This window comes from Amphiprion ocellaris, chromosome 6 (assembly GCF_022539595.1).
Source record: "Amphiprion ocellaris isolate individual 3 ecotype Okinawa chromosome 6, ASM2253959v1, whole genome shotgun sequence".
Classification (NCBI taxonomy): domain Eukaryota; kingdom Metazoa; phylum Chordata; class Actinopteri; family Pomacentridae; genus Amphiprion; species Amphiprion ocellaris.
Genome location: NC_072771.1, coordinates 30,774,290 through 30,796,824, shown reverse-complemented (window position 1 = coordinate 30,796,824; position 22,535 = coordinate 30,774,290). Strand labels below are relative to the sequence as shown.

Below are 22,535 nucleotides of genomic sequence, written 5' to 3'. Positions count from 1 at the left end.
GTTTGGATTTGACTTTGCAAAAAAAAGCGTAATCCAGCAGTGTTAAGTGCAAAATAAGTCCCACTGTAGAGCTGTGTAGTCACGTTCTAATATACACAGTTGTCATTTTGGGCTGGTTTACTCGTAGGCAAATCCAAAACTAGAAATATATACACTGTGTTTTACACTTTTATTTTAGCTGTATAAGGATAAGGATAAACTTTATTGATCCCACAGTGGGGAAAGTTCACCGTTACAGCAGCTCCAAAGAAAAAGTATAAAGGCAGTGCGGGAATAGATAAGAAAAAGAAACAGTGCAAAAATTGCAGTCAAACACATGAACACTTCACTCGCGTTTCATATTCAATGTCTAAGAATTTTTAGTTACAGTTGTTCTTGGTGCTTTCGTAGGACTGTGTTTCAGAGGATTGTGTGTTTGCAGTTCTTGCAAACTTTTTTTTTTAACTTCTCAGAACTATGCGCAGCACTGAAACCTTTAACAACTGGCAGGTTCCTCATCTTGTGTGTCATATCTGTACAAGATAAGTCTGTAGATCTTAGATGGAAAGCCACAGAAGCCTTTAAAGGGTTGGTTAATACAAGTTGCCAAGCAGTGTCACATAGTCTAAATTAACACACACAAACACAAGCATGTACACACAAAGGCACAAAGTCATTTCCTGTTTCCAGCTGTTTTATTCACAGGGGTTTTCCCCCCATCCTTTTTAAAAATCATCTCTTGTCTCTGCCTGCGTTTGTTTTGTTTTCATAAATGGTATTTTGCAGCATCTAAGAAGCTCTCCTTGGTGCAGTTTGCCACATGACAAAACAAGACAAAAGCCATGATGACATTTATCACTGCCTAAGACAACTGCTCGTTTTATGGGCGGTTTTCATCGCACCTTTGCCTACGGTGATTGATTTATTTTTCATGTGCAGCTACAGAGCGTGCTGTAATGATGAACAGGCTTTGGTGTTAATCAGGCTGCAAACACTAAAGAGTGATATTATTAGTTAAGTCACAGTTTGGTCTAATGAAAGCTAATCAGAGCATCATGTCAGCTCTTGCTTTGTGTGCAGAGTAGCAACAGCACTACGCTACGTCCAACTCCATCATTTGTTTATCACTGATGATAATAGTGAGGAAATGGAGTTAATGTTCAGAATTGTAAATAGAGATTAAGATTAGTAAGTGCCTTACTGATTACTCTTGCACGTCTTTATAATACAGTAATTTCTATACATGAATGGATCTCAGCATTTTCCCACTGTGGCACATTGTGCACAATTACATTAAAGAAACTGTAACAGTCATGTCTTCTTTTACTCTTTAGTGAGAAGATATGCCTCCCACACTATTTCCTGTTTGTTTGGGGTTTGCTTGATCCAGTCGCAGCTTTTCTACTCATTACTTCACAATTAATACAACCACTTAGCAATCAAAAAATGTATAGTTGTCGCATGTAAAATATATCAGTGTGACTACCTTGCATTTTGAAGTTTGGAACAAAACATATCAGGTTGCCTTCCCTGACTTTGCTTGCTGACAGCTAATCACAGTGCAGCAGGATGTGTTTTTTTTTCTCAAATGCATGCTTGGTTCCCCACATGAGACCTCATGGCATTAAACCCTGCAATATTTCCAGATGGGGCCAGCTGCAAGGCTGCATGTGCTTGCACACCCAGTCCCTGATATCCCCAAACCAGTAATCAGAGCAGCTAGGTTGACTGCTGTCCTAGTGGCCACCATCTATAAGGTCACTGCAAGCAGAACTCAGTCTCATCGGGGTGTGTGCAAATGCATTTTCAGGCACAAACAGAGCCGTGAAAAAGACGTAGCATGCATGTGTGTGTCTGAGGGTGTATGTGTGTTTGTAGTGCTTTATATTTAGCAGCCCTCAACTCCTCAGCCAGCTGCAGTACTAACCATGTGCGTGAGGTAATTCAGTTGATGATAGAGCCAGAGTTGTGTGTGTGTGCATGTGCAAGTGTGTGTTTGTGTATGCATGTTTGTTCAGAATGAGAAGGCATTGGCAGGATTTGCCTGGCAGTTTGCAGTGCTGCTTTAGTTAGCCAGCTGCATTGATGCTCTGAGTGCTCTCCCTCTCGTGTGTGTGTGTGTGTGTGTGTGTGTGTGTGTGTGTGTGTGTGTGTGTGTGTGTGTGTGTGTGTGTGTGTGTGTGTGTGTGTGTGTGTGTGTGTGTGTGTGTGTGTGTGTGTGTGTGTGTGTGTGTGTGTTTGTGTGTTTGTGTTTGTGTAATCTTGGCAGGGCGGTGAGCTAAGGCCCAGAAAATGGCCTTAAAAGGAAGGAGAGCGGTGCGCTAGCATGCTCATATTTTAACATGCGCAAGGAAAAGCATATATCAACGCCCTGAATGATGCTATTTAAACACACCAGCCTGCAATGTGCTAGGGTTGTTTGTGTTATGCATTGTGTTGATGCATTTTCTTTTTTGTGCATGTGAGTTTGGGTTTCACACATCTATCTATCTATAGAAGTAATATCAGTGAGCTCATTTAGCACAAAAGAGCAAGCTGCATGGAAACTGATAATGCATTCGCGTGAGAAAGCAGCAGTCAAGACGCAGCTACTAGTTCCTTGGTATTAGCCCAAAAACGCAATAAACCTACAAGATAATCTCCTGTCAGATTTTGTGCAACACATTACATTATCATTGGCTATTTTTATCACGGCGACTTTAAAATGGAGAAGACAACAGTAAACATGTTTTCTGCTGTGAAAGGCGCAGTCCTCCTCGGGGCAAGCCCTAACAATTGTCTGTTCTGTCCTATAATTTTAGTTAAAACTGAGTGCAGTTTCACTTCTACATGATCTGAATTGTTAGTCCACATTTAGACCAAAAATAACATGGTATTTGAAAAAAAAAAAAAAAATGGAAGCAGATGCTTTAGCGTTTCTATAGGTACGTGTGCCTATAGGTGCTGGTGTAAAGATGAAATTAGATCCAGGAAGGCCAGTTTCAGTGACTGATCTGTGAATTAAGGGTTTATCAGAAGCCAACACACTGACAAGCCCTTTGTAGTACAGGATTGTACATCTCTATAGAGTTATCAGAGCAGGCATCATGCTATTTACTGCCTCGGTGTTCACAATGTAACTGCAATAATACAAAATATTTTAAATAATCTACATAAAATGAAATGTGCACTTGCTAATATTTAATTGACTAGCACTGAACATAACAAATCAATCAGTTTATCAATTCCGATAAAAAGTGAAGGTGAAAGCATAGCAATGACCCACAAAACAACACCTCCCGACTTTTGCAGGAGAATGGAAGTGGAAATACGTGAAGGGAAAACTATGGCCAGTCAGTTCAACTATCAGACTGCTAATGTGTTAAAATAAAAAAAAAATAAATTTAAAAAAAAAAAAAAAAAAAAAAAAAAAAATATATATATATATATATATATATATATATATATATATATATATATATATATATATATATATATATATATATATATATTGCATTCTAGATGTGAGTGCCTGCATTTATTCTGTCAACAAATTACTAGAATAACCAGATTTGTTTAATAAAGTTTAGTTACTTGTTATGAAAAAAAGGGCAGAAAGACAACTACAAAGATGTCATTGAAGCTATGGATCAATCTAAAAACAGACTGTAATACGCAATAAAACATTTAAGACACTTGAACTTTTATTTTAGCTGTGCAGTCATCAATACAATCCAAACATAACCAACAGTAGTTACCTAACTGAATTTGGTAGTCATGGATGAAAAATTAAGCTTCAATTCTCCCTTATTATAGTGTTTGTTTTGCTGGGGGAAAAAAATGATGAGACACTGTCCATACATTCTTCTTTCAGTGGCAGCTAGATGAGCAGGTTTTCGGTCTGTGTGTTGTTTTGCAGATAGAATGGCAAAATAACAAATCTGAGGCGATGCAATTTCTTGTGTTATTGCAGAAGTGAATCCTGTCATGTCAGCTGAAAAGAGCAGAAGTCTCCACAGTGTCCACCGTGTTGTCTGAGTCCTTATCCTTAAATTCTCTATCTTTGTCTCGGCCTTTAACTCTGGCCTTGAGCACCTCCAAAAGGACAAACTAACACCATGACCCAGATTATTCCTCTCCTGGTGCTAACTTAGATTATTTAGCCGACATAATAAAGAATTGTAGTATACGGCTTATTTCATTATATTTCAGTGTGTCATTTGCTTCATGTCTTAATATTATCTTTTACCTTCGTCAGCCTTGAATTTAGCTCAACCAAGGAAGCTGTTTCTTCAGCAGCGAGCCCAGATTTTCCTTTCATCTGACGTTCAGTAGTCAAGGTTACAGACAAGGTTAACGTCTTGCCAGGAAAATCGTGGTATTCTGTCTTTCAGTGTGAGTTCCCACGGACTTCTACAGTCTGATGGCGGATATGTTTCCTCAGACCTCCTGTAAACTTCATCTTAATCATACCCCTCTCATCTCATCTCATCTCAGCTGTGTGTAAGTGTGTGTGTGTTTGTGCCATTGCATGTGTTTGTTCCAGCTCTTCTAGCCTTAATCTTTCCCACATGGTTTCATTTCATGCCTGTGTGTGCATGTGCCTACACTGTGTATCATGTTGCTCTTGGAGTTTGTCCTTCTCTGTCTGAATGTGTTTGTGCTCTCGCTGTACATTCTCACACATATTTTTTTTTTATGTACGTTGGCATATATGGTAAAAGCTTTGTCTTTGCCTCTCCATCCTGTCAGGGTCATGTGATACCTTATCTTAAGCCTTCAGAGAAAAGAAAATAGAAGAAATGCCACTAACAGGCCTTCTCAGAAAATTTAATGTGGAGTTGTGGGTCATTAAAGCAACATAGCTGGAGTTATATGCATGTCAAAATGCATTTCTGTGTGTGATACATATTTATGCATTTATCTTTCTCTTTCATTCATGTTTTTTCCCCTCTTGCACTGACAGTGAGAGAGGAGTATGCAACATCAGTGGAAAATAGTTTTCCATACAGCAGACGCTGGTGTCCATCTGTTCTGCGTTACTGATTGTACTTCAGCCTCTCATATGGCTACATGCAGCGTTAATTTGGCTCTCGTTGCATACCACAACTAAAGCCCTGAACACATGGGCCTCAGTCAGCTGAACGAGAAGCAGAATGAAACCAACGAAGACATGCACAGGAAACACAACAGCAGGAGACATGTAGAAAGACAGACTGACAGCTAGGTTGACAAGCTAGTAAAAACGAGGACATACGGAGAGAGATGAAGGTGTCTGCAGGTCTTTTCTTTAACTCTGTGCCTGTAGAATTCTTACAAAAGATGAGAGTTCATAAAAACAAATTGTCCTGGTGAAAATAGTCCCTGGTTGCACATATAGGCTCAGTTTATTCAAATCAAATCAATTAGGATACATATTTTGTCACATTTAGCCATGCAGATTTTCGACACTGAAACAAGCTCAACCAAAAATGTTATTTTTTTTAACACCTCAAAGCACTGAAAACTGACATTTAAAAGGCTTAACATCAGTGTGTCTTTCCAGAGACGATGTTCCAGTTCTTGAGGGTAATATGCACTCTGTAGAGGTTTTATTGGAACTGTTGCTGTCGTAAAAAGTCTTTCTTTCATTTCCAGTAACTATATTGGGTAGTTACATGCTTATTATATTATCATTATTATGTTATTTGAGATTTCAGTTTTGTATTGCAGCCCTGATGCTTATAGCAACAAAACAATCATAAAACGTTCACCAGCATTTAAAGGACGTAACTGTGACTTGTTGAAGCTCTTTCACTACAACATTCAAAAGAACCTTGGTTAAAACAGTAAGAGAAAATCAATTAGCTATTAATTAACTATTTTAGTACTTCATTAGTTATTTATTATCATTTTACTTTTTTATTATATGATAGTTAATGGAATATCTTTGGATCTTGGAGTTTTTGTCGAACAAACTTTTAAAGACATGATGCTGGAAATATCACCCTCAAGAAATTACAGCGATGTCTTTTGCTTCCAGCTTGCTGCTTTGTTTTGGTCTCGACATCCTGGAAGTAGCAACCAAGTGTGTAGTTCTGTAGAACTTCAGTTGGCCATTTTGTCTCTGCTGACGCCATTATTTAGAGCACAGATTGTCTCTGAGAAAGTTTCATTTTACATCACAGAAGTCTTAGTATCTCACCCACAAGTCAAATCTTTTCCTCTTTCCAGGGATTGAGTTTCATGAAACCTTAGAATTATGCCTTGAAGTGACTGACTGAGTCATGTAATGTGCGTGGGTGCCCATGCATTCGTGAGTATTCACTGAATGTGGTGTTTACCACATGTGTGTATACGGTGCATATATCACACACCGTATCCATTTGTTTCAACCAGACAGATACAGAATGACACAAATGTGCTAATGTTTATCTTTTTTGGTTAATTAAACCAGATTACTCAAACTTTTGTGCGTTTGCTGCCTGAAATGTTCTGCCTTTTAGCTTCTCTCTGCTGACCAGCCTGAACTTGTCCCCCCTCCTTCTAATTTCATATCACCAGGTCCTAATCTTGTCCAGTCCATGAGAATCTGAACAACGTTTTGTAAAAAAAAAAAAAAAAAAAACTCTGGATAGCGAGGCGTCTGGAAAATTCTTAAGCAGCCATTGAGTTTGAAAGTCACTCTGCAAACAGCATCTGTGATTGGCTGACATAGTAAATGTAGTTCTGAAATGTTTTGACAGCCACAGTGACTCTGTTCTTTGCTTAAATTTGCCCTGACCTCAAGGAAGCAGAGGTCTGCAATGTTACATTAGGTTCTTGATTTCATAACAGTCATGCTTCTCACTGCCATGGAAGTCATTTGAGGATTAGTTATGCAGAAATTAGGGTACCAACTAACTTTTATTATGGATTTATTGGGTATTGTTTCATTTAAGGGGAAAAAGTGAAAAATACTTGTCAGAATTCCCCAGAATCCAAGATAGCATCTTCATATCGTTTGCTTTGTCCAGTTAATGGTCTAAAATTCAAAGATAATCATAAAAGAGATGATTGAAAAAACGGTGATTATTGTGAAAGTGCAGGTTGATTTTATTTGTTCTAGCTGCCCTATTTTTTTTTTCAGCTTTTCCTATTTGGTCTCAGTCTGTAGTCCTAAAGCACCACTTGTTGTGCTTTGTGTATCAGCTAGGTTCGTGCTAGCAGGCAGTGTTTTTTCACCATGACTGGGTATCTACAGAGCCAGCAGGATTACGATTACACTGCAACAAAGTTCCTATTCATCATGAAGTTTCAGTTTTTGTTTAAGCTGTTTTATAGAGGAGTTGTTGATTCAGCTATACCATTTGTTTCAATCATTTATATCAATAAGGGTAAACTAAATACTGGTAACATGGTTAGTGTACCACAGTACAATTTAGCAGGTTACAGCCTCCAAGTTTCCCACAAAGTTGAACATCTCTAAAACTGCTTCTTTTTTTTTAAAGTTATTTTTTGGCCTTATTATACAGGACAGTGAGGAGAAAGACAGGAAACATGGGGAGAAGAGTTGGGGAATGTTCTAGCTCGTACCTGATAAACTGGAAACTGTTCACAAAAACAGATGGTGTCACTGCTAATGCAAATCCCTGCTCTATATATATATATGCTAATTACAGCTACATGGATCAGTTATGACATGACATCATGTTGAAGTCTTGTTTTGCACTTTCCAAAATCTGTTTCTTGTGGTGTTTTCATACCTCAGAGGGTTAGACATAGAACCAGTACTGCCAGGGTGAGGTGTTGAGTTCACCAGTGTTGAAAACTCAGTCGTGGGAAAGTACAGGGGACGCAAAGGGAGCATTTTTAATGAAGTGTAAATGCTAAGAAAGCATAAAATTATATGACACCATCATAATTCAATTAGCAAAACTTGGATTAAAACAGTGTAAAAGATGTCTAGTGTTGGTGATCAGAAAGCTAGATCATGCCACAGGTTCCCACTTTTTCAAAAAGTTAGTTTTCTGATGTTCATCTAAGTTTCTCCAACCACAATAAAATAAAGGCTTTCTCAGCAAAATGTGCCATTAGCCTACTTTGTAGTAAACTTACTGTCAGGGAAAAAGCAAGAGCTCATAGATGGTAAACCTTTTAGATGGTGGTGGATTTTAAATTGGCCAGCGTCCATAGTGTTTCAGCCCATATTCTGTCGTTTTTCTATATAATTTAGCATTTTGTTTCTTAATTAACAGTCCCCACATACCACACTTGCGTGAAAGTAGGCTTGAGGGATTAAGACCAAGTAGAAAACCAGTGTTTAGTCAAAGTCGGCAGTAATGACTCTTGTCAGGAATACGGTGAGTCATAGAGAGATCCTACCAAGTTGAAACCACAAATTTCTAAGGAAAGCACTTGGTGTAAATATAACCAAAGGCTTCAAAGAAGTAAAATCTGTCAGATGTTGTAGGCAAAATACAGTAGATCACAAGATGATTTTCTGTTCTTCAACTTCTCTCAACTAATATGGGCATAGAAAGACAAAACAAAGACGCTTGTGATGCTTTTGTTATCTTACCTATCCGAGGTCTTACAATAGAATATTGGATATAGTTTGCAATGACTTATCTACAGAGTTATGATTGAAAAGCTTTTGCTCTGAGCAGAACTACCAAGTTTCTAGGCTAGATCCATCTCAGTGAATATGTCTACATTAACTAGCTTGCCCATGCAGGAAAAAAGTTGCATTATGGAAGAAACACTGGCGAAGTTGCCCTTTAAATGTAGTGTTCATTTTAACAAAATTGTGGGAAAATCAGCAAAAGAAAAACCCAAATGAATGTGCCTTTCCATCCCCTACTGGAGGTATTTTGTTGCGATGTAACAGCTGGTTGTACTAATAATTCTACAACTGGCTGTTAAATCACTCAAGAAGAGGACAGCGTAACAAGACGATGTACTTGAAAGAGAACCAAACAACAAAACAGGGAACATAATGTGGAACACATTGCAGAAATATTGTATTATTGTTTCATGTATTAATTTGAAGAATGTTCTTTTCATTGATGTCCACAGATTTGATGTTTCCATCTGCTACTAGTTTTTGTCTCCTTAGTGCAGCAGAAGCATCAATGGACTTTAAAGGCACAAATTTAGCTGTATTTTGAGATTTTTCTTTGGAGTCTTCATGTACTGATCAAGTTTTTATGCACAAATGCCCTTAGAGACAGGAGAATTGAGACCCACCTTCACTTAGAAAAATAACTAGGGTGATATCTATGGTTCCAAGACTGAAACATGATAGGAGCTGTTAAAAAGACTGCTTCCGGTTTTTTAGGCAGTTTTCAAGAAAGATCAACCAAACATGTTGGTTCCAGTTTCTCAGAAGTCAGGAAGTTGAACATCTTTTATTTCGGGCAGTTGGTCAAGTATAGCAGGCTTGCAAAATTGATCAGCTCAAGTCTCTGATAATGTTCACAGGCATTTTCAGACATTTTATCTTTGGTCTTTGGTGGACGTCACTGAGTTAGAGGGAGCTCAGACTGAGTTCATCTCTGCGTTCAAACAAAGCTGCCTGGCGCTTAGTTTGAGGTAGCTTCAGATACCAATGTGACGATGAAATACAGTCTGGAAAGCCATGTTTTGGTAATGGATCTGTGAATTGAGAGTTTTTTACAACTGCACTGCTATTATTTTATCTGTTGTCATGATAAATGCAAGGTAAATGGTAGAAATACGGCCTTTACTTCACAAAGTCATCTACAAGGAATGTGTGTTTGCATGAATGTGACTGATCAATGCAGTACCTTGCCAGATGATGGTGCAAAAAAAAATTGGTGCACTGATTCTTCAAGACTGTCTGAATGCGGTCCTGTACTGTGGAATTCGATGAGTGAAAGTTGTTGGGCTGTCTTTATTAAAAGATGTGTGTGTCCTCTGAGCTGTACATCAGCCACCTTTTTGTTGGGACTTGCCAAAGTTTTGCCCTATTGCCAGTTTTTAGAAGCCAAATCTCAACAGCAAGCTCAGCAGTGGAGGTTAGACGGTTTGATGAACTCAAGATTGCTTCTGATGAACTGAGGCGGAGTGTGAAACATTGTGGGGACAGGAGCCAGCACCACCAAGTATGAGCCCATGTACTCCGTCAAAATCAAGTCTTTTTCAGGTCAGAGTATGTTTATTATTAGTAAATTTCAGATGGAGTAGGAAATTTACAAGCAGATGTGAGTTAATACTGCAGAAATTTGCTTGCTTTGCTTGGTGTTGTGGCATGTAGAAGGAGCCCAGAGAGAAATTTCTGGTATTTCAACCAGACAAAGCCAGTAGAGGTGGCTCTGGCATGAATGGGATACTGTCTTTGAGGATAATGTTTCCAAGTAAAAGTTGTAGGAGATCACAAGGCAGGTTAAAAACATGCTGGAAGGAAAGCGCATCCCACTGGGCCTGAGAAATGCCTTGATATCTTGAAAGAAGAGCTGGAGGTTATGACTGGGAAGAAGAAATCAAAGCTTTCTAGCATAGTCTGCTGCCTCTGCGACTAGACAGGAACGATGATGAGTGAATGTCTGGATAAAGATGTTAAACTGGAAACATTTGTGTATATCGTTATATACACATTTCCCAAATTTGCGGTGTCAGAAGGGTCTAAGTGCATGCTATATGCCAAAAAGAAAATTGACAGAAAAGCAAGAGAAGTTGAGCTAAGATGTGGTGAGCAACAAAGCTTTTCACATCATTTGTCACTTCTGTTTTTGTTTGGATTTAGTCGAAAGGAGACCCACAGAAAACGTGTTTTCTCGGGCAGAGTGGAAAACTTCTCTGGCAGTGTTGAAAATGCATGTGCGCTTCCTTGTGTGTGTGTGTGTGTGTGTGTGTGTGTGACAAAAATCTAGAGAAACATCTAAAGGAAGTGGAGTGGTTAGAGTCATGTGGTCAAGATGCTTGTCAGATCTCTTGCTCTGCCTCTTTCTAGTTCTGTGTCTTGTTCTGCAGGAGGGCTTGTCTTGCTCCATTTGCCTGCATTAATGAAAATTAGACATGTGCAGGTCATCACATGGCTTCCCTTCAGTGGTGGCTAATATTTAATTGTTTGTGCATCTCGCATGTGTGCGTTTTCCCGCTGTCATAACCTCTTTGTTGTGTGTGTGTGCAACGTACAACCACAGTGCCAGTGCACATGACCTTGCTGAGTAGCATGTGGAAAGCCCCCAAGCTGTGCAACACCCTCACCCAACAGTTTTCTATTGGCCTCTGTTCTTCTTATTCACACAGACCTACAAACACACACCTACACACACACCTGCAAACGTTATTGTGTTACTAAGCACAATTATGTCATGGTTTGAGTAAGCACAATTGCAGTATGATTAGGTGTATGCTTTATTAAAAGTCATGTAAACACCATTAGCTCTCAGTGTAACTTTATTAATGATCAGGTTTTTATTACAAGGCACTCTGATTGATTAGGCCCAAAATATACTCCCGTGCAGGTACACGTAAGATTAATTTCACGCATCTATGTGTTGAGGCGTGTTGCTTTCAAATAAAAAATACAAAAACATCCCTGGAAGATTTTCTGTACAAGGCTGTAGAAGGTTAAATTGGTGAACGCTGCAGAACCAAGTGTTCATGTCTGTATGCAGTTGTGAACAAAAGTTTACTAACCCTTTAAAGACCCTGGCAGTTTGGAGTGCCCAGTGCATCCTTTAATCTTCCATGATTGAATGGTTGAAAAGCATGTCTTTGTCACAAAAACAATCATGCATTTTGGTTCTTGCATAGATTTATTGCAGATCTTCCTGAAATGTGGCAAAATCTGCTGGGTCAAAAATATACATACAGCAATTCTGATATTCAGATAAATGTCCTTTGGCCATTTCACTTCAATTAGGCACTTTTGGCAGCTGTCTACAAGCGTCTGGTTGTCTTTAACGTCTCCTCTTGAACGAATTGGTGCAGTTCAACTCATTTTGATGGATTTCTGACAGACTTGTTTCTTCATCAGTCTACAGACTATAGATGGGGTTTAAGACAGGACTCTGGGGAGGCCAGTCTAAAAAAAATGTAGCCACATTTAAACATATGTATCTGGTGCTTTCCTCTGGCTTCTCCTTGTCACTCCACACTTTTCTATTTTCTTCCTCTTGACTCTTTTTCTTAGTCACATCTCTAACTCTGCTGAACTCCCTCCCCCGACACTTTCTGGGCAACTCTTTGGCCTGGTTTCCATTACAAGGCCAAAAACAGCAAGCATTTCTTCACTATCTGTGCCTGTAGCGCTTCTCACTAAGGACTAAATCGTCCCTTTTGCTCCGGAGTTGTAAACATTTAGAGTTTGCTCTGGCTCTAACAAGTCCTTAGTGATTGGTGTGTCCAATTTCAGGGCCAAATTTTGATGTGTTAGTTTAAGAATTGCACACAGTTGCAAGTGAGTAATTTACAACAAAAACAAAGAGCAGGAAGGGAGGGAAGACTGGAAGACTGGATTTTAGAGAAAGAAAAATGTTTTACATGCTGGGGAAGAATATGTTTACTAGTCTTTTCCACATGTGCACAGTTACTGGACACACAACACACCCTTAACTGACCATCACACACACACACACACACCCATAACTGACACACGTCTCACACATGTGGATTAGTAGCACACAAGTGAGATCCTACACACATATACATGCATGCACACAATTTTACATCCGCTGCTGAGGGAATGTTGTGCAAACTTTCTCAAACTTGTGTCTATATTTCCTGCTACCAATTTATAATACACACACCAAGCACTTCCCAAAGTGAACGCTGTAATCATGAAAAAGGTTTATGGCAGCTTTTTCCTCATTTGTCTTTAGGCAAGAAGCAGATTTTTTAAAAAAAAGTCTTCACTCACAAAAACTTCTCATGCTTATGTAAAAATGTTTTTGCACGATATTGGTCATTGATGCAAAAAAAAAAAAGAATCGGTTTAAGTACTTGGAAACTCAGCTGCACGAACACCGCTCGTGTGCATGTGGAGAGATTCACGCTCTGCTCACCACTACACACAATCACATGATCTATTTTCTGATTCTCGGTAAACTAATCTGCTTCTTCGAGTTCTTTTTGAAGATATTTCAGCATTAGAACAAGGTGTTCCACTCATGACGACAGTGTGTCTTACTTAACTTATCTTTGGTGAATTGGGTAATTGAGGATTAGGACATTAAATAAATAATCACACTGCAACAGTGGTCAGAGTCAAACAAATAATCGTTTATCATAATGACCTGGTAACATCTTGTCATTCATATCAGCAGATATTTCTCCACAGAGAGTTTGGAAATTATACTTCTATTTTTAAGTATTTTGGGGATTGTTTTTGTCTTTTCATTTGATAGCGACATTAAAGTTTTGACAGGAAATGAGAGGGGAGAGAGGAAGCCCCAGTGGGACTCAAATTGGGCAAGTAGTGACCGTATGGTCAACATCCCAGATCATCAGACTACCAAGACACCCTGGAAATGATATCTCATGCAGAGACGCTGCTGTTAGGTTTAGGATCACTATGCTGCCTTCACTTGTGTTGGAGGGGAATACAGTGTTTGTAGTGCTGTACGACTGAGATTGAATTGTCAAAGGAAGATAATTTTCCAAAACCAGTGTGTCTGTAGACTTTGCTGTCAGTTGTCTTCAGTGACAAAACAGTCCCAATTAAAACAATTCACATTTTCAGTAGTAAAAGGATCCAACGAAAACTGTTCTCAGTCAGGCCTGTGGATTATCTTGAGTAACTGATACATACTTTGTTTCAAATGAGTTTGTCAAATGCTGTTTTTTAATGCATGCCAAATGCACAACAAATGAAATACCATCCTCCTCTGCTGTATTTCAGTCACCAGAGATGTCTCACTGGTGAATATCTCAAAAGATTCTGGGATAAAGTACCTGAAACGGCCTGCACAAGAAGAGATGTCAAGAGAGTTAAATGAGGAAATGGTTCTTTGTTGCCTGCATAAGCTGATTCTTTAAGCAGCATGAGAATAAACACATAATCTGATGCACAATTATACATCTATGCATCATGTGCAATGTCTGAATAGTTTGCAATTGAACTGATTCTAAGAAATGTTGTCGTTTATGTACAAACTTGAAAATTTGCTATGTAGCAGTGCAACACGTGCTGTTCTCTGATCTGATTCTTCTGCTTTGCCTCCTACACTTCCCTTGTTTATTAAGTTGTTGGTAAATATTAGTGTGTGTTTTCATGACTTTAAAGCCCTTCAGATTATCTGCTGGAAAAATATTTGTCAGAGTTAGGTTGTGCTTAGTAAGGTGGCAAAAATTCTACTACATTGCACTTAAATTAGCTGTCATTTTGATTTTGCTGTCACATTTTGATTATATTCATGAGAGAAAAAAACCTGAGAAAGACCTGAGAAAGATGTTGCCGCTTTCCCTTCGTCTTTTTTCTGCTCCGTCAGGCTTGCTAATTGGTCTTTTCTCGAGTGCAAAACCACAGCTAATTCATTTACGAGGAACTGCTCTCAGTTCTGTGAATCTTGAGTATGCTCTCTTAACTTCACATTTTGCTTGTGTATCAGTATTTCTGAGAAGTGTGCAAGGAGGGCAGCGCAGTGAAGTGACACATTTATTCATTACAGAGGGCTACAGCTTGTGACAGGTTTCCAAGAACACAGTCATCTCTATCAGTGTTGGTAACCCCACAACGAGTGCTCGGTGTATGTGTGTGTGCATTTCCCACATCCTCCATGAGATGCCACAGATAGAGCTGATTGTGAATGTGATCAGCTCTAGTGATCTCTTTGCTGCATGTACTCCACCTATGAACACGTATCATAAACATCTCTGAGTCTGATTCCGAAACTAGTGTGTACAGAGGTAGCTGTAAGAGTTTTTTTTTTCTCAGAGGAGGCATGTTTTTTAATATTTTCTTGGTTTGAGCTGAGAAAAAAAACAAAAAAAAAACCAGGAACCGTTAAAATGCACAAGTGAAACCTAGAGTTAGGGCTGCATGATTTAAAGCCAGAAGGATCATCTCCATTATTTAGATCAGTGTTGAAGCCATTATAATTTATCACAATTATTTATTGATTTTAGTGATGCACAAATATTTTAATGCACATTCTCATTTGAACAGAGCACTGCTTTCACTTCCATGTTGTGCTCCATTCCAGTTAATGTACAAATCTTTGCATTTTCACACAAATTCAGTGTAACTTGTAGAGGGCTAAAAAAACCCAAAAACAACTAAAGTTTTACTTACAATGCCCTACTTGCTGAATATCATTTTTTTGGTGGCCACTACAATTTACAGATGTTCCCTAAACGCCTCACTGACAGGCTACAGTAGATGCTAGCTGGACAGCTGTGCATCGAGAAGCCTCCAGTCTCCACACACAGCTACTACAGCAACTCAAGGCAGGTGTGTGGCTAAAAATTACCTTTAAAAGAGTAAAATAGTGAATTGTAATGTAAGATATCTACACGGGCTGTTTCTGGAAGCCAAAACCGTGATTATTATTCAATTAAATGTGCAGCCCTACTGAAAGAATTTTATTTTACATAATATCACAGCTACATTTTTAACCAAGCTATTTTAAATAGCTGACCCCAAAATTGCATTTTCAAAGATGCTTCCGTTTTCATGCATTGGTAATGTGCTATTTTGTGATTACAGCTGCTTTCCGTGCATGTAATCCCCAGTGGGGCCTTAAACTTTTCCTTTTTTTTACAATATTATCATTTTTTGGATCTGCTTTCTGAATCAAGTTGTGCTTTGAATACCAAAGGAGACCCTGCACAAATGAGCAAACCAGGAGCGATCTGGGATCAGTCTATTTCTGTCCCAGCAGCTCTGGAGGAAGACCTCAGGAGTGTTTATCTGTGTGACACAAGCAACAGGTGCTGAAGTCTGGCAGCACAGTGGAGAGTGAAAGCAATGCCAGCTGCTGCAGATCACCATTAGCTGCAGCTGTAGATGTTGTATAAACATATTAAAATAGGAACACATTTTTCTTTACAAACATACCAGGAATTTGTGTACAGTAGCAACGATCGAAGCAGAGCTATAATCTGAAACCAGATTGTAAAAACAACCCCGTAACATCGACTGGTTAAAAATACCCCCCACTGTACTGGCATGTGAAGCAGTGATCAGTGTAAAGAGTAAAGTTGGCCATTTTGCATAGTTATTGTCAACAAATGTCACGACAGGACTACAACCAACAGTGTGTTAGATCATGTCTAAATACTTTTCCTAGTTTCCAGTCATCCTGTGTTACTTATCTTGTTTCTGCTGATGATTTAAATGTGTATTTAAATGAAATGTATATTAAATGATTTCAAAGTTCAGGCAAGCTGAAATAATTGCCTAAAACAGCAGCAGGGAACTGTAATTTTTAGAAGAACCGGACCTATACTGGATTTTTGTGGTTGATAGGGATACAGATTTTATAATAGCCAGATAGATGGATACATAGATAAATATTATGATAATACTGAGACCGGAAAAATGATGGGGTCATTGTTTATCAAGTTTCCAGCAATGTATTTCACAAACTACTTGGTAGCTTTCTGTAAAGACAGCATGTGACTGCACCACCATCTGTGATACCTGCTCTGCTACAAGTGGTGCAGTGCAAGCAGAATATTTTAAAGAATGAGGTTAGAGCCAGTCTGATGGATAAACCATGTGATGACACCATTTCTTACTTAACCCAAGTATCTTTTTGTGCTGTTATTTTCAGTACAAAAACAAAGAGGCTTTGTACGATATCTCTGACTGGTCGTTATCAGCCAGTAATATCGGTCATGTTTTTGGAAAAATCTTTCAGACTAACTGCAGATGACCACGTTCACCCCATGTAACCGGGGATTTCCAGTGCAATTTTTCAATTTGCGCATGAAAAAGTCGTGAGTGGAAATGTAAAAAGTAGTGCCTGAGATGGAAAAGTTGGGTGTGTCAACAGAAGAAAAATGTGACGTAGCACAAATGTAAACACAGCTGGCAAAAAAACATCACTCTATATATGTAGCATGTGCACTATGCAGATGAAAATACACAGTTTTAATCCATTTGACTCTTAACTGTTACATCCAGAGGCATACTTTGGTTCTGCAGTGGCTTAATGGAGCATTAAGTGCACAAAGTGTAGTGGATGGGATTTTCATTTTCTTATACTGACTTTCTGCAAGTTTGGTTGAACTTTGAGCTACATTTGGATGGAATATTGAATAGTGTGGTTTATAGGTGTGTTTTCAATAGTTGTTGGACACCAGTGGAGGTCTGGTGACACGGAGATCAGCTAATGAGGCTTTTGCTTTTGGTGCTTTGCATGGGATGCATTGAAAATAAGACTTATCCCTCATGTATATGCAGCAACAAAACTAAAGAAACACATCTATGATCCCAACCTGAAACCAGGGGAAGTACAGACAGATGTGTTGGTTACTGTGATTGAGGTCATGGCCTCCCCTGGCTGAGGAGGCCCCGATGGGTGTTGCTGTAGCTGTTTAAAATGTGTGTGTGTCTGCAAGAAAACTGTGCATACACACTTCTGTAAAATCTCTCCAGAGACCGGTTTGGTAACCCTGCAGAGTCTAAGGTCAGTCTAGCTCACAAACACACACACACACACACACACACACACACACACACACACACACACACACACACACACACACACACACACACACACACACACACACACACACACACACACACACACACACACAGTCACTCACTCATGTGTGCACCCCGGACAGCGTTGGCTACGGTGACCCTTGGAGGGATACAGGAATGTTGAGTGTCAGTCCGTTGCCGTGGCGACGGCCTTGAGAAAGGGACCCTGGGAAGATCGTTTTGGACTCCAAACATCCTGTGTGTCACCCGTGTGTGGGTGTGTGCGCTCAAACTGTAGATGTGTTTGTGACTGTGTGGGTGAGAGGCTGCATGGCTGCATCTGTTGCTTGTTGTTTGTGCGCTACTTTCATCGGCTGTTTACGTCTGCTGCCGAGTGTGTAAACCTGTGTGACGCAGATATTACAGATGACATTCATTCCTAAAATGTTCAATTTTTTTTTTGGTTTTATTCATTAGTGTATTTGGCCTAAATACTGATCATTCATGTAACTTAACCATCAAAATTAAGTGGCCAAGAATAGAAAAAAAGTAATTTATAGCACACTATGATAAATCTCATTCATTAGAATTATTTTCAACAATAATTTAATGAATTCTATTATTACTTTTTATTGATATATTTGATTAGTTTATTATTTAGAGTATAAAATGTCAAAACATGGAGAAAAAACAAATGCTGTAAAATCTCACAATACAGATGCAGTTTCGTCATTTATAATCAAACTCATAAAACTATATTTAATTGTCATAGAGATCTCAGATTTGCTTCTCAAATCATTTGCAGCAAATATCATTCAAAACACTGCTCTGCCAGGATGTCGGCCGTGTTGCAATTGTTGCATATCTGTGTTTCGTACTCACGATATTTGTGTGTGTGAATGTGTTTGATGTTGAAACATAGTAGTGAAAGTTGACTCAATCTGAAAAGAACCAGGAGTGAAAACTGAAAGCCGCTGCAGGGTCATAATATTACTGGGACAGATCAGCATCAGCTTAATATTTCACAGAGCTGATTTTGCTGATGCCCGTTTATGTTTTTGAGGCAAGAAAAAAACACTTAGCACGTAATTTATTGTAGGTTGCTTAAGTTGGACTGTAACTAAGAATAATTACCATTAACACTTAATATGTTGTCTTTAATCTGGCATTTAGATTTTTACAAAGCTGGGAATCTCTTCAAATATTCATATTCACTTTATAGTGATAAAAAGTTTTAAAAAATAATCTTGCTTAAGCTACTCAACTCAATGAATATTTGATATTTAACCCTCTGATAAATTAAACATCCTATTCTGTCCCACTCACCATCATCTGGATATCAAATACAAACTCGTGGTGTGCAGCTGAATATTGTTAAAGACCAAAAAAATTCGATTTTTTAAAAAGTTTCAAAAGAATCAGTTTTGGAAAAATGAGAAGAGATGTCAGTTAAAAAAGTACAAAATATTGGCATATAAATGTCATATGCATACAAGGGAAAGATATAACTGATTCTGTTGAAAATTGTGGCACAAGATGACTTTCATCCTCAAAGCAAACTAAAAGGAAAACAGTAAAACCTGTGATGATTAGAGTTCGAGCCTGATTGGTCCAGAATTCATTCTGCAGCACGACAGTCAAAACAGATTGTCCACACCAGCGAAGTGTAGTTACATTTTTAGACAAAACGAGAAAAAATTCCATGTAATCAGGCCAACGGAGTCATGAAACCAAAAGGACAAGTAAAACACAGATGTGCTGCTCTTTCCAGTCAGCTGTCAGATCTCTGTAATAAGTTGTGCTCTGCTCCTGCTTGTTGTTTTTTGTTCTTTTCTTTTTGACTAATAAAACTCTCTCTACTTTGTGGCAAATCCATTTTAAAATCAGTTTCCACTCATACTCAGTTCAGACGCATCAATGATTTACAGAGTTCAACATGTGGACATGATGTCCTTGTGTTTGTTCCCTAAAGGAGACATTAAATGTTAAAAAGTTGTCCTGAATAAATAATTATTGATACAGTGAAGCTGCCGTAACCTTGTGTTGAGACATGCCGTCACTTCTTCCACAGTTGCGGGGTGAAGAATGGGACATAGATTTGAGGTCTGCTGCTAAACAAGACGGCTACTAGCTGCTGAGACAAAGAGAGCAGTAATTTAAGACCTCAATGAAGAGCTTCCCCCGAGGGTTTTACTGTATATTTACAGACTCATTATGCTCGCTCTCTCTGGTTGCGTACGTCTGGACCTGTTTGTGTCTCGCTAGTTTGAAAGAACTCAGCTTTTGTTTGTGGCACCTTCTACAGTAAAGGGTCAGGCCGTGTAGTTTCCAGACAAACAGGTGTCATTCACACACCTGCATGGACGCTTTTAAATGGCAGGAAGGAGGCATTTGTAAAATTAGTAGTAATGGTACGACATACAATCTCTGGTTCTGGCAATTATAAACTAGCCATGTTTACAAAGTTTATTCAGTGTAATAGTAAATGCCAAATAAACCGCTTTGAGTGTTTTAGTATGAAATAATATTATTAAGTAGAGGTATTTCTAACTCCAAATCAGGGGCGGGATGTTATTTTGCATTTCTCTTGCATTTGGTGTCTTTTTATTTATTTATTTTAGTCTCCTTATATTTCAGGATCTTTTATGTCATCATTTTTTGACTCTGTTGTTTTTCATCTGTTTTGTGTTCATTTTTATGCCATTTTGTGGTTGTTTAGGTTCTCTTTATGGCCATTTTGCATGTCTTTCTGATCATCTGATTGTGCATCATTTTGTCTCTCTTCAGTTGTTTTGCATAGTTTTTGTGCCGTTCTGCATAAAATTTTGTGTCTTTTATTGGTAATTTTGCATCTTTGTGATTGTTTGTGGTCGTGTTGAGTTATTTGTGGACATTTTGCATTCATCTGTTGAATATGTGTGCCTTTTGTGTTCGTTTTGCTTCTCTTCAGTGTTGTTTCTTTGCTTCTGCAACATCAAATGCCAACAATTGCTCCATACCGAGGCCTGATCAGCCTTTATCTTGTAGCCTCATACTGTAATCCATTTATTATGCTTGCAAGACACCTACCTGCCACCGTCTGAATCTGGTAGGGCATCACCAGTGGAAAGCAGTAAGAAATAGGGGGAGTATGCCTCTGGTTTTGCTTGAAAGCTTCTAAACATGAACACTTGCACAGCTCATGAATGGTCACACAGTTTCCCCACATTTCTTGATGGTTTTGTTTAAGGAAATAATCTTGAAAGAGTTCAGTGCAGATACGAAAATCAAAGAAGGGGGGAAAAACACAGTAAAGTTGAGTATTTGTGTGCTTCTGCTTGTGTGTGCGGGTGTCTTGCAGTAATAGGAAATGTGCTGTGAGCTTGAACTTGCTCCCCTGATGAAGCTGATTCACAGAAACCAATCCTGTTATGTTGTTGCTCAACCAGTCAGACATCTGGTGTATGTTTTTTCTTCTTTTTTTTCTCTCTTCACAGACACACATGGTTCCTCAAAGATGCTCCTAGTGAGAAACTCATTCACGTTCTCACAATGAATTCCTCTCAATGAGTCACTCTCAGCTCGAATACTCACCGACAAACACAGAGTGAGAGTAGCAGATATCATTAGCTGTAGCATATCCGGTGGAGTTATGACGGTGAAGGTTTAACTCACATTTCACACGTCAGGCTGTGACCGCGATTAATCTGCCTGTTGCTGTCTTTAGTTATGTAGTCTAGTAAATGTTAGAAAGTACTGAAAAATTGTCATTATAATGGGACGTCTTTAAATGTGTGGTTTTGTCTGGCTGATGTGGGCTGAACAGCAGGCCAAAACCCAAATATAAAGGGCAGGAAGAGTTTTATTTTCTCTTTTACGTACAGAATGTCAAGGCTACCAATTCCCATTCTTGCCTAATGCCTCCTTCAGTTATACAACATCTTTTATATACATAAGTAGAAAAATGAGCAAACAAAACATAGAAATGTGGCACACAGAGTCCAAGGAATATGTGCAGCAGTACACCAGTAGACTAAAAATGACTTAACAGCAGCATCACATATGAAAAAGTGAAGGAAAAGACGAAGAAGCGTCATCTTAAAGTACATTTATCTTTCTCACTCTGTCTCAGTCTTTCCACAGAAGAGAGTTTTTTAAAAAAGTTTTAACCTGAACCTGAAGCAGCACAAACAAATTCTCCTGAACACCCTGGCCTAAAATTCAGCTGTGGCAGCACTTTGGTGTGAGTTCACTTTTCGTCAGTTCCTCATTCACTGACTCAGATCTCACCAAATGAGTCATATCCCTCTTCTCTGTGCGTCATCGTGTTTTTTATTGATAATATTAGACACTGTGGTCGAAGCGCAGAGCAATAATAGAATCTACTCTTTTGATGTTCGTGCTCCTGTCTGTTTTTATGTGTGAATGTGTGTGTACAGGATTAACATAGACATTCCTCAGGCTCACACACTGTCACATGGACTCAAACTCATCCGGTGCACAAAGGCCTGGAATCCGTCCTCCCTGCGCTCCATCCCTCCCTCTCTCCCACCCAACGCCGTGGCGTTCACTGTCTCGTCTGTTTCCTTTTGCTGCTTCTGCTCTCTCACGCTGTTCACCCCCTCCGCTGTTTTTTTTTTCTCCTTCTTCTTTGTTCTGCTTTCTTGCATGTGTTTGTCCCACAGGGTTTGATCTTGTTAGCTTCCACTGTGCGCTCTGTTTGTTTGGGAAGTCGGTGCAAGTCACGTTAATTGATGGTAGCTTAAATATATTCATTTTAGGGGGCTCCATCCCGAGCTGGGTGGTGATAATATGATAGTAATAACTGTGATGATATAAAGCTGTTGTGTTTATAGTCGAAATGAATCTGTCACAGAGAAAGATTTTAACTTTATATAATGAAATTTTAGCGCAGCTGCAAACACTGGTGGATTAATTGATTAGCATAGCTCGGAAAAATTAGGAACTACATTAATAATCAATGAATAAGTCATTTTTCAGGATTTGATGGTTCCAGCTT

At 38.9% G+C, this 22,535-nt stretch overlaps 1 protein-coding gene across 3 annotated transcripts in view; it reads left to right on the top strand.

Annotated features, from left to right (window-relative positions):
• sh2b3 (SH2B adaptor protein 3) overlaps window positions 1–22,535 on the top strand; it is a 61,766-nt gene that overhangs the window by 21,709 nt on the left and 17,522 nt on the right. The gene's annotated exons all lie outside the window — the stretch shown is intronic.